The sequence below is a fragment of the Castor canadensis genome, chromosome 8 (genome assembly GCF_047511655.1).
Source record: "Castor canadensis chromosome 8, mCasCan1.hap1v2, whole genome shotgun sequence".
Taxonomy (NCBI): Eukaryota; Metazoa; Chordata; class Mammalia; order Rodentia; family Castoridae; genus Castor; species Castor canadensis.
This window is the reverse complement of record NC_133393.1, coordinates 102,816,022-102,828,934: the sequence shown is the minus strand read 5'-3', so window position 1 is coordinate 102,828,934 and position 12,913 is coordinate 102,816,022. Positions and strand designations below refer to the sequence as shown.

Sequence of the window (12,913 nt, the reverse complement as noted above, 5' to 3'; positions counted from 1 at the left end):
ACTTTGAAAGGACACTGAAGTCCTCTTTAGAATTGTCATAAAAGTTTTCATCTTTCTTCACACTTTCTTTAATTAAATATGACTGCCCTTAAGTGTTAGTAGTCAATATAAAGTAACACTTTAAAAATAAAAGCAATTTTACTGAAATTTATTTCACTAATAATTTTTATAAAAAGTATTCTCAAATACATTTATGTGATGGTTTTATTCACTGCCATTTGTTTATAATATAGTATTTGAGACAGCTATAAATTAAATATGCTTTTGAGGATAGATTTGTGGATCTACAATTAAGCCATTTTTCCCCATAAGGGAAATCAACTTTTAAATTATGACATAGTGTCAATTAGGAATTTTCTATTCTTTTTGTGCCCACTTCCTATAAAAAGATTGTTAATGAGAAATCTGAATGTTGTTACCACAAGTCTGATACTGGCTGTATTGAAACCCTGCAAGTTACACATAGAAACATGTTTAAATTATCTAAACATATTTATTATACATCTACTATGCAGTAGGCATTATTCTATGTGCTTGGGATGTATAAATAAATAAGACAGGTTAAGATCTTTCTTCCTCATGGACTTTAAATTCTAGTGTGATAGACAAGGGAAAGGCAAGAATAATAAATACAATCATATAGTAGTAGACAGTTACAAGTATAATGATAAAAATAAAAATAGAGCAGGTGTGAAGAGTTAGGAGTGCCAGGCTGTGGTAGATGGGCTGAAATTTTAAATGGGGTCATTTGAAAGCTTGATTTGGAAAAAAAAACCTGAAGAAGGCAAAAGAGGAAGTCATGGGGTATATCTATGATAGGAAGAATCTAGGCAGAAGAAAGGTCAACAGGAAGCCTCTAAGGTGGAAGCATGTCTGCTGGGATTGAGGAAGAGTGAAGGAACCAGTGTAACTGCCTGGATGGGGTGAGCAATATACAAAATACTAGTTTCTATGCAAATGCAGTGAAGCATAAGCCACTGCAAGAGTTAATTGCATTGACCTGCCAGCCATTTAACCTTCAGTCCTTGAAGATTTTTCTCATTGGCTGACAAAGAGGACAAGCAATGTCATTCTTTAGAAGAGAGAAGACTAGACAGGTTGAGGGATGCCTAGGCTGGAAATAAAACCATTTGGCTTTATTTTTCTGCCTACCCTGTCCTGTTTACACCATTATGAAGTCTTTTGATTTCAAGTTGTATTTGTATTAAAATTTCTTTATAGCATCGTTTATGAGCAGCTAATTAATGCAGCTCACAGTTTCTTCTGATTTTGATCCTTATGTTTACATAATTTTTAATTAGTTATGATCATAACTTACACATAATGAAAATCACTATGAGTTGTGTTGTATAGTGAATAAGAGGTTAGTTCAGTATACTTAGATGATGGGACATATAGAATTTTAGCAATTTGAGCAACTTTATATGAGCTTAAGACAATAACAGAAACTCAAAGAAGTCAAGGTCGGTGTTTTTGCTACAATGTTCTTTCCCTTGCCTTTTATAATTCCTACAGAATATTCATAAATGACACTGATGTCAATAGACAGAGGGAAGAGAGCAGTGTAGTACAATAATCTTGATTTTTGAAGTTTTTATTTTCATAGACGTTTTTTATTGCCAGCACTTTGGAAGTCTCTCCTATGTCCCTCTTCTGAAGGTAATCACCATTCTTAATTCTGTCATTATTGACTCATTCTGCTTGCTTCTGACCTTTATAAAAATTGAATAATAGAGTATGAGCTTCTTTAAGTCTCATTTCTTTTCCTTATCATTATGTTAGGGAGAGTCATCATATTGATATGAAGAAATAGTTTACTTTCATTGTTGCGTAGTGTTCTATGAGTATATCACAATTCACCTATTTATTCTATCTTGGAAGATTATTTATTTTGTTTTGGTTTTGAGTTATTCTATGTAATAATGTTTTGAACATCTTCCTATGTGCTTTTATCACACATATTTATGTGCATCTGCTGAATATAATAGTAGAATTACTAGATCATAGAGTATGTACACCTAAAGTTTCCATTAATACTATTAAACATTTTTCCAAAATTGATATACAATTTCCTGCAATGCATGGGTTCCATGTTCTCCATGTCCTTGCCAACATTTAGGATGTAATCTAGTTTACAGCTATCATTGTCTTATCAAGGTATTGACCACTTACTATGTGTCAGAAGGAATAGAGAATAAAAAAGAAAGGGATGATTTAGTTTCCTTTTGAACTTCTCTTAATTTACTTGGAATAGCTAAAACTTATGAAGCACTAAAGGACAACATAGGCAGTTTACAATGAAATGCTAAATTACAAGGTTAACCTTTTTGAGAGTTTCAAATTATTCTCTATGGAATTCTGTTCTGTTGATTAGCACAGAGCTGGGCACATTGCAGGCTTTCAGTCCCTAGCTGATGTCTGATTAACCAACAATGGACCAATGGAGGGTCTGATCTTTACTTTTTAGGAGCCATATCCATGTAGCTTTGCCACAACTCATTTAGTTATGTGAATTCTATGTGAAATTTAGTTATGTGAAATCTAGCATATGTGATACTAAAGTCTGACTAAAGTCTTTTATGACTTTATACTGGGTCTTATTAAATGAAATCCCCATTGTTTATAAGAAAGTCAGCTAACTGTATTTCTGTGCTAATGCTAAGTATAAATTATATGGATCTTCAGACCACTTTCAAAGAAGGAGGCATGCTTTGATTGAGTTGTTGTAACCAGGGAGTTTTTCAGTGTTAAATGAAGTCCATGGCATAGGAAGTAATGAAGTCAAGTATTTGAAACTTGGGTCTTGATCATGCGTCAGAATAAAAACCCAGCTTCCTTGGCATGAAGGCCCAGTGCTGCCACAGAGCAAGTTAGCACTTGACCATAACTAGAGGAAAATCCTCAGGGGAGGGGACTGCCTCAGGTATGGGAGGTGAATATCTCACATTTCTAGGCGAGATGTTTAGCAGGATTAGAAAATACCACTTGCATCTGCTCCGGGGTTGGTAGAATTAGCGCTTGAAACGTGCATTCCCAGCCCCCTCCCTTGTTTTTCTTCAATTACACCTTCCAGTGTTGCTTCTATTTTTTTTCTTCTAAACCAAGCTGCTGTCTGTACAGCAGAATAGGAAGTAGTATTTATAGTGGTTAACAGCACAGAACCTGACTGCCTAGGTTTAAAACCTGGCTTCCAGCTATAAGACCTTTGTCATAGTGTTTAACTTCTTAGAGACTCAGCTTAATATGGACAAATAATAGTTTACACCTAATGTAGCTCTGAAGATTAGATAATATATATGTATGTAAAGCTCTTACAGTAGCATTTAGCAGATAGTGAGTACTATGTAAGTGTTGGCTTTTGGGCATAGTGATAAACACCTGTAATCATAGCTACTCTGGAGGCAGAGACAGGAGGATCAGAGGCTGGCACTATGCAAAAACATGAGACCTTATTTGAAAAACAAACAGAAAGCAAAAGTGCTAGGGACACAGGTTAAGTGATAGAGTGCTTGCCTGGCAAGTGTGAGGCCTGAATTCAGTTTGTAGTATAAAAACCAACAAAACCACTACCAAAAACCTGAAGATTTTGTTAAGAAGGAAGAAGATACCTACCTGTGTCGTGAGAAAAATTGTTTGCATTGTTGCATACAGTTGTAACCTTAATGTGAAGTTGGAGTTTTTATCTTTTATTTTTAAACCCAGGAACTAAATAGAACTGTTTCTTCCTATATTAAGTTCCTCTTATAGCCAGGGTGTTTTGCATTCTTAAATGAAATCTATAGCATAAGAAGAAGGGATGATGTAGTTTCTCTTGATCTATTTGGAATAGCTGAAACTTATGCAGCACTAAAGGACAACAAAGGCAGTTTATAATGAAGTCCTAAGTTACAAGGTCTTGGGAATTCAAATGATTCTGTCTGGAATTCAGTTCTATTGATTAGCATGGAGCTGGGCATCTTACAGGCCCAGCCATGGCTAAGTAGAGATAATATAAAAGAATATGCAAATGGTGCTTTTCAAAATGAAAATTTCTGGAAATATTTAAAAAATACTTCGCTATATTACATTTATTCCCCCAAATCTGTGAATCTACTACCTTATAGCTTCATTTGAAATTTGGCATTTCTCCTCATATTGATCTTGTGAATGAAAGGAATTTGCAACTGTGCTTGTAAAGAAAATTTCTACTCTCCTTTTGTTTGTTCTGGCTTATTTCTTACATTCCTTTTCAAGTTTTATTCATTAAATTCCTTTGGAATTTTTAATCTTTAGAAGAGTGAGTCTAGGATTTTCTTTTTCTTCCTGACTTGTATAATTTATATCTGTCCTGTGATTTTCTGTAGATGGTGATCAAGGAGACTGATCTAAGGTCCCTCCTTTAAGTAGGTGCTTAACAATTAGATTTTTCTTCATAAGTAGTGTAAGTATGTAATATTCCAGAACAGATTTATACTTTCTTATTTAAAACTCATTTAAAATTATCTTGGTTAAATGTGAACAGCTTTTTGTCAAAATGTTCATTTACCAGAAAAACAATGATTAAGCAGCATTAGCATGTTCATTTTTTGTTTGTTTGTTTGTTTTACAAGCTTAAGTCATTTGCCTGCTGTCTCCTTCCTTCCATCTTCACTAACTGTCAGGTCTCCCCTGGACCCACTATTAAAAGTTTCTCACTAGTTCTCTGCTTTCCTTCCTGCCCTTTCACAGTGAATTTATCATAGGACAGCTAGACAGATCTTACAGAAATGTAAACTGAATCATGCCATACCCTCTTCAAATTTCTCCAATTGCTTCCTTTTGCTTTCAGAATAAAATCTAACTTTTGTGCTTTGGCTTGCAGGAGCAACTTTGCCTCTTTCCTGTCATTCTCTGTCCTTGTTCAGCTCCAGTGATAACTGCCCTCTTGCTCTTCCTTGGCCACAGCAAGCACATTACAAAACAGAAACTCTGAACTTCCCTTTTCCTGGGATGATTTTTCTCAGATATTCTCATGAGTAACTTCTTTTCAGATCTTTGCCCAAATTTGCTTTTTCAGAAACTCCTCTGAGCATAACCTCTCCTGATCCATGTATCACTTTACTCTGTTTTTTTGTTGTTGTTATAAAAACAATTATCACCTGTCATATTATATATTTACTTATTATTTGCTTCATCTCACTGTAATGTAATCTCTGTACAGTGTAGCTTTTTTGTGTGCACTGCTGTATTTCCAGAACCTAGAGGATGGCCTGGCTTATAGTGAATGGTTAATATTTGATGAAAGAATGAATGAATTCTTGAATGAATTAGCTTGGCAAGCGTGAAGACCTGAGCAGAATTTATGACCACTTTATCTGATTGACTTTATGTCATGCTTTGGGTTCAGAGTACTTGATTCCTTTTAGTGATGAGGATAAAGTAAGAATTTGGAGCTTGCTTGAGACTTAGTTCCTCTCTCCCCAAAAGCTTTACAAAAGTAGTTTATTTTGGGAAGTGACCTCAAGGCAGGTACAGGAGTGGAGCACTTGGGAAAGAGAATGAGGGCAAGAATGAAAGCTTTTCTATGGTGCAGCTGTTTATGGCTGTGGGCAACTGCAGCTCAGTCTTATTGGGCAAACATTGAGAAGTGGTATATAATAATACACTTGTAACCCAGAAATGTGATATCAAGATTTATACTAGGTGTAACTCCTGCCTACTGCATGTTTGCACTAATGTTGGAATGGCTGAGTAGTTCTGCAATGTCCAATGTGGCTGCAGTGTTATCCCCTGGTAGAGAGTGGAGGCCAAAGACTATTAGGTGACACCTGCACATAGTTGGTTGCTAAAGCACCAGCTGGTGTTAAAAGTGGTGGAGAGGGATGGAAGATGGGTTTCAGGAAGTTGTGAGATAGTGATCTTCCCTGTTTTCTTCTTCATCATTTTAATCAGAATTAAGTTGGCTCCTCAAAGTCTTTAAGGGCAAGGTTGAGACATGTTTTTTCTTTTTCGTTATCTCCAATATCTTGCATAGTTTGTATAGGTATTGAATAAATCCTTATTTACTATTTGACTGCTTTTTTAAAAAAAACATCATTCCATATTTATTTATTTATTTTATCATCTTTACATTTACTTACATGTGTATACATTATTTGGGCCACCGTCCCCTCCCCTCCCCCAGGGGCAGAACCTGTTTCACTCTCTTGTTCTGTGATTTTGTTGAAGAAAAACCATAAAAGATTAAAGGAAAAACATAGTGTTTTTGCTAGTTTGAGATGAAGAGAGCTATACAGGAAGATTCCTTGTGTTGTTTCCATGAACATGGGTATTACAACCCACATTGGTTCATCTGTACCAGAACTCTTCACTACTTCCTAGTCCCCTTCCCACAGTGGCCTCTGCCAGTTTAAGGTTACTGTATTTGTTCCTGTACAGTGAGCACATCAACTATATTCAAGTTTTAGGTTTCCTTCCCTTTCCCTATTCCTCCCATGCACATTCTCCCCTTAGTGTGTGACCCATATCCAATAATATTACTGCATTTGTGTTAGGTCTATAATCTGCATATTAGGAAGATCATGTGATTTTTTGCCTTCTGAGCCTGGCTAATTTTGCTTAAGATGACGTTCTCCAGTTTCATCCATTTACTTACGAATGACAAAATTTCATTTTTCTTTTTGGCTGAATAAAATTACATTGTGTATAAATACCACATTTTCTTAATCCATTCATCAGTAGTGGGGCATCTTGGCTGTTTCCATAACTTGGCTATTGTGACTAGTGCTGCAATAAACATGGGTGTGCAGGTGCCTTTGTAGTTCAATTGTACTTTTTCTATTTTTTTTTCAGTATTGGGGTTTGAACTCAGGGCTTTGCACTTGCTAGACAGACACTCTACTCCTTGAGTCATACCTCCAGATTTTTTTGCTCTGGTTATTTTGGAGATAGGGTGTTGCTTTTGGCACAAACTAGCCTATACTGAAATCTTTCTATTTTAAACTTCCCGCTGTTGCTGGGATGATATGCACATGCTACCACAGCTATCCTTTTTCATTTGAGATGAGGGTCTCGCAAACTTTTTTGCTCAGACTGGCCTAGAACCACAATCCTCTTAATCTTAGTCTCCTGAGTAGCTTGGGGATGACAGGTGAATGCCACCACTTTCAGGCATCGGTTGAGATGGGGTTTCAACAAATTTTTTTGCCTGGGGCTGGAATCAAATTGCGAACCTTCCAATTTCAGCCTTCTAAGTAGTTATGATTCCAGGTGTGAACCACCTGTGCCTGGCTTGATTTTACTCAAGCACTGTAAGAACTAAGTACTGTAGGCTAGTGAATCTCTTCTATTAATAAAATGAAATGTTAAAAGAAAAAAACACAACCAACCAATGAATTAATCGAATGTACCTTTTTCTGAGGGCATTGTGGGACAGCATGATTGGGATATGATTTATATACTATATAATTTACCAACTTACAATGTATAATTCAGTGACTTTTGTGTATTTCCAGAGTTGTATAGCTGTTACCACAGTCAAGTTTAGAACATTATTACCCCCAAAAGAAATCCTATATTCTTCTCAGTTACCCTCTATTTCTCTTATCTTCTCCAAGTCCTAGGCAAATCATCTACTTTCTATTTCTATTGATTTGCCTATTTTGGAAATCCTATGCAAGTAGAATTCTAGATATGTAATCAAATGTACTCTTAGGTCCTGTGTGTACTCAGTGAATCATTAAGTAGTTCCTGAGTATCCACTGGATCAGGCACAATGCTGGGCACAGGGAGACATAATATTGAAAAGGTCAGTGCCAATCATAACTCAGATTCCACCCTGAATGGTGAAATTCCAAAGATCAAAATTCCTATTGTCTAAAAATTCGTCAGTTGCAGTCCTAAAAGTCTTGAATGTTGAAACCCTTAAAGCAGAAATCCCAAGAACAACAATTCCACTTTTTTTTTTTAGAGAAAGGATGCTTAAGAGCAATGGAAAGCCAAATTCTGAAAAAGGGATTGGCAATGACAATGACAAAAATGTGTTTAAAAATTTGTCATTTATCTGTTTTACATTTCCTCAAGTCTGAGGAATCTGGCAAAGTTACTAACTGGTTCAAAAATAATTATGTAAAGGGTAGGATAGAACACATGTAACTGTATTGCTGTTCAATCACCAGTATTACTTCTGACAAATTTGTGGCCTGTACATGAGTGCATTTAGAATGAATTTCCCTATACCCAAAACAAAATAGAAGCATGGCACAGAAGATGAGACTGGGACTGGGACTATTTTTTTTGAGATACTAGGTTTGAACTCAGGTCCTCACACTTGAGATGAGAAAATTTAACATGGAAAAACATAGGAAGTTCATGCTGGAATATATATTGACGCAGAAAAGAATTTTAAAAAGAGTAGCAACATATAAGATAAATGTGGATGTTTTCTCTGAGGAAAGTCATGTCCTAAAAAGTATAAAAACAAAAAACAAGCAAACAAACAAGCAAAAAAGCCCCAGCTATTCATCAGATGCAAGACTTCAAAATATAGTAAATGATCATGAAAGTGGTATGAAAGTGGTGGGTAATATATTTTTCCCCACTATTTTTAATTGTCTGCATTTTTTTTATTACAATTTACTATGACACATATTTTAGCTTCACATCATTTCCAATACTGGAAGTATAAATCGTGTATGACTTTAGAGACTTCTAATTAGTTTTATGCATATTTTGTAAATTTGGCTCCTTAAAAGCTCATTATCACAATGTGGACTTGGTGTGTAATCATCATACGTGTATGTAAAAATGTTGAAACTTTCTCAATAAATGAAAAGGCATCCTTTTTGTACATTTAAATTTATGAAAGACGAATTTTCCCAACATCTCAACTCTTTGTGAGACTATATATGTGGTGATGATCCATCTCAGTTGTTGATTAGTCTTGTCACAAGACAGTCATCTGTCACTGCATTGCTGATGGTCTAAGTTAGAAAGCCTGGTGTTCACATTTACCGACCATAATGATGCCCATTTATACATTTTGATTTTTGATCTATTTATTTATAAATTAAGTTTACTCATAACTGTTATACCCCTGAGATTTGTTTCTCTGTTGGAGATACAGAGCAGTGAATTTGTTTAGGATATGTAGAGAATGGAGACAAGAAGATGGCACAAACATAAACCAATAGAGTTCAGACTCTAAATATTGAAAAAGGCAAGAAGAAAGAATGAGAAAAAGTCTCTAGGTAAGTAGGAATAAAACTGGGAGTATAGCGATATGGAAACCAAGAAAGTGGATTGGGCACCTTTGTAATGTATAAAAAAAATACTATAATGTAAAAAAAGATAAGAGCAAGGAAGAATCCAAGATAGAGCTCATCAGTGACTTCGGATGCAAAATTGGTGGAAATATGCTTATAATGGATCAAAAGGGGAATAGTGCAGAAAAGAATGGAGGCGGTTTGTGTGCACATTCTGTTGTCAATGTAGCTATGAGGAGTAGAGAATGGAGGCGGTTTGTGTGCACATTCTGTTGTCAAGGTAGCTATGAGGAGTAGAGAATGGAGGCGGTTTGTGTGCACATTCTGTTGTCAAGGTAGCTATGAGGAGTAGAGAATGGAGGAGGTTTGTGTACTCATTCTGTTGTCAATGTAGCTATGAGGAGTAGAGAATGGAGGCGGTTTGTGTACACATTCTGTTGTCAAGGTAGCTATGAGGAGTAGAGAATGGAGGCGGTTTGTGTACTCATTCTGTTGTCAAGGTAGCTATGAGGAGTAGAGAAGCACCTGAATGGGTGAGTTAGGGAAGTGTCCTCCATCCCCAGGTGGCACGAGCTGGAGTATATTTGAATGTTAGAAGGGAGTGGAGTTTCATGACAGAGGTTTGAAGAGAAGTCTTGAGGAGGCAAGAAGATGGAGGATCCAGTAAATGGCTAGAAGCATTGTTAATGAAATACTGATATTTATGCCATTGTAATGAGAGAGAAGAAAACACAGGGCATGAACGGATAGGAGTTGTGATGATGATAAGAGTTACCTTTGTGGCTTCCATTTTCTTAGTGGGATTTCTAGACTCTGAAGGATGGTGAAAATGTTGATGTTAAAGGCAGAGATGGAAAAAGATGCACTGAAGTAGTAATTAGAAACTTTCAAACAGTGGGGGAAGTATAAGCATCAGTATTAAAAGCCTTACTGTGGAAGTAATGTAAATTGTATGCTGAAACCTCTCACAATGGGTTCCTCCAATGACTAGCTGGAATTAAATTACACAGTGTGACTGACTCTGCTTGTCAGCAGAACAGGGTAATGAAAATTTTATCTTCTTGGTGCAAATTATACAGTCAAACTAAGATAACTTTGGCTGGGAAAAGGCCAGTTCAGACGGGTCGATTTTCTATCACATTACATCAATAGCAAATCAGAGGCGTCAAGTTTCCATCAATAATACTACATCAAAATAGCAAATTCACAGTTCTTTTCAAAGGCCCCACACTGAGAAAAATAAAATCAACAAGAACACAATATTTTTAACTTCCAGGTTATTAGCTTTTCAATATCCAGAGCAGTACAGATCTTGGGGGTTTCAATCAGTCAATGTGAATTGCACAAAAGGTAAGAACATATTAAACAAATACACCTTGATTGAATAAATCACTTGGTGAGTTTTTCTGGATTGTTGATAAGTAGTGTCATCATCCTGGTGATCTTAAATTTCATGGAGGTGGGAACCCTAACTGTCCTTAAAGTTAGAGAGGAGTAAATCCACAGATTTGCTGGCTAAACTCTCAAATTTGTTATTTTTTATGGTAAGAGAGGCTGTAGGCTAGAAAGATTCCAATTAGCTGGAAGCAAGAAATTCCAAAGGAAATTTCTGCAATAATTCTCATTTATGACTCTATAATGTTCATCACCTTTATAAAACAACCTTCATTATTTACTTTCCCTGCATCTCTCAGTGGTAAACAATCTTCAAGTTTACAGAACTCTTTTTTTTTTGAAAAATATTTATTGAGTATAAATAAATGTCCTATACATTAAATATCAAGAAATATTCATTATTGATTACAACTCAAGCTATAATACTGTGGAAACCATAGAACCAAAATATCCACTTCATGACACAATAGTGATAATTGCATTCCAATATTGGACACAGTAATGATTTGCTCACAAGACACAACAAAAATCTATCAAAAAAGGCCACCACTTTAACCCACCAATAATACAATAGAAAATGGTTTTGAGTCATAATATGAATAGTCTCAAAAATCTCATCTTTATATTGTCAATTACTTAGGTCACAATGAGACTGTAGAGCTACACTGTCATAGAATTTAGATTCTCATCTCCTTGGCTTTATTTCAGATTATTATTAATAAGTGAAAACAAGTCATATAAAGTCAAAGATACTTTTAAGTTAGTCTGCCCTAAGAGAAAAAGAATCCAATTTTAGTACAAAGAAAGCTTCCCCAAGCAATGTTTCTTAATGAAAAAATAATCATCAAGGAGCAGTGAAATTAACCTTTCCTAGAGAAAAGAAATCTAAATTTGTTATGGCAAATTTGGAAACATTTCCTAGTCCCAGAATATGTATGTGTTTTCCATGATGAACTTGAACGATGCAAGTTTATGAAGCAGGGGTCTGTGGCAATCCAAATTCATCCACCAGAACTCCATCCTTGTTTTTCATGTCTGTGGGAATGCCTTCTGGAATTGCAGGTACAGATGCTGCTTCATCCAAGTAAGAGCTATCTTCATCAGCTAGAAGCTCATCACCAAGTGCATCCAATTCTGCTTCTAGGTCATCTTCATCTAATTCTGGGGTGCCATAACTTCGACTCAGTGCTTCTTGGATTTCGTTTGCATCTTCCATCATATCCTCTAGCTGGTCTTGTAAATCCTCAGTCTGGTCGATTTTCTCTTGCTTGTATGCCTTTTTCATTTCCTTTACTCCCAGTTTCATTGCATCAACCGTGGTCTTGGTGTCCTTCAACGACTGGATGGTATAGTTGGCTTGCTCCATGTTAAAGGACTGCTGGGCAAGGTTGTCCCGTTGCTGCTCATACATCCGCTTTTGCTTTAAAACACGCAGGGCTTTCTGCTTGACCATATTCTTGGCAGGACCCTCTCTCATCTTCTTGATCTGATCCTTATACTTCACTAGCTCAGCATCCAATCGGGAAATCTCTTTGTCAATGGATTCTGCCCTGCTATCCACCGTGCCGATGCAGTCAGTCAGGCTGGGCGGCAGAGCCTTGGGCTTCGCTTTCCCGAAGAATCGGTTCATCTAGGTCGACTGCGAAGATAGCCAAACATTGGGGAAAATCAGAAACAGAAGCTCTCCAGAACGCTTGAGAAATCTTGTTTCTGAGTAATATCTCTATAGTTGGTGACACCACAACAGTAACACATTTTGTGTGTTGTCGATTGCATTGAACCTGTAATCTCCTCTAGAGTTATATTATTCAAAGCCTTCTCGTAGTTATTTATAAAGATGTTCTTAATATCATGCCTGAAAAGAAATCCTATGATGGCAGTGATGAGTTTGACCAAAAAAATGAGAGTCAGAAACATGGCATATAGTTTTAGTATACATGAAGAAACTTGGCAGGTAACAGAACAACCAAAAGTGGCCAAAAGAGTAATGACCATTGTGGTGACAATGAACACAAAGGAAGATATCAATTGCCTTCCCACTTAAAAGGGAAAAATAATTCTCCAGGCTTATCTTGTCCCAAATGCTAATGACAAGAAGGATAACACAAGTGATTCAGGAGGTGAAAGTGTAGATCAAGAGGATGCTTTTGAAACGTGATGAATGGTTTAGTCTGCAGTCTCTGAGATGGGGACACCATGACTAGCTTGAGACCCTTAGGTAATTTTTAAAGTCCTACCACTAATGAAATGAGTAAGGGAGTTAGTAAAAAGAGAGACTAGATATCTGAGGATCAAGC

General features: G+C 36.3%; 1 protein-coding gene and 2 pseudogenes across 8 annotated transcripts in view; 1 reads left to right on the top strand and 2 right to left on the bottom strand.

Moving 5' to 3' along the window:
• Positions 1–12,913, top strand: part of Tafa2 (TAFA chemokine like family member 2) — a 561,377-nt gene that overhangs the window by 287,468 nt on the left and 260,996 nt on the right. The window lies entirely within an intron of this gene.
• Positions 10,946–12,278, bottom strand: LOC109678298 (charged multivesicular body protein 5 pseudogene; annotated as a pseudogene).
• Positions 12,285–12,823, bottom strand: LOC109678299 (tetraspanin-6 pseudogene; annotated as a pseudogene).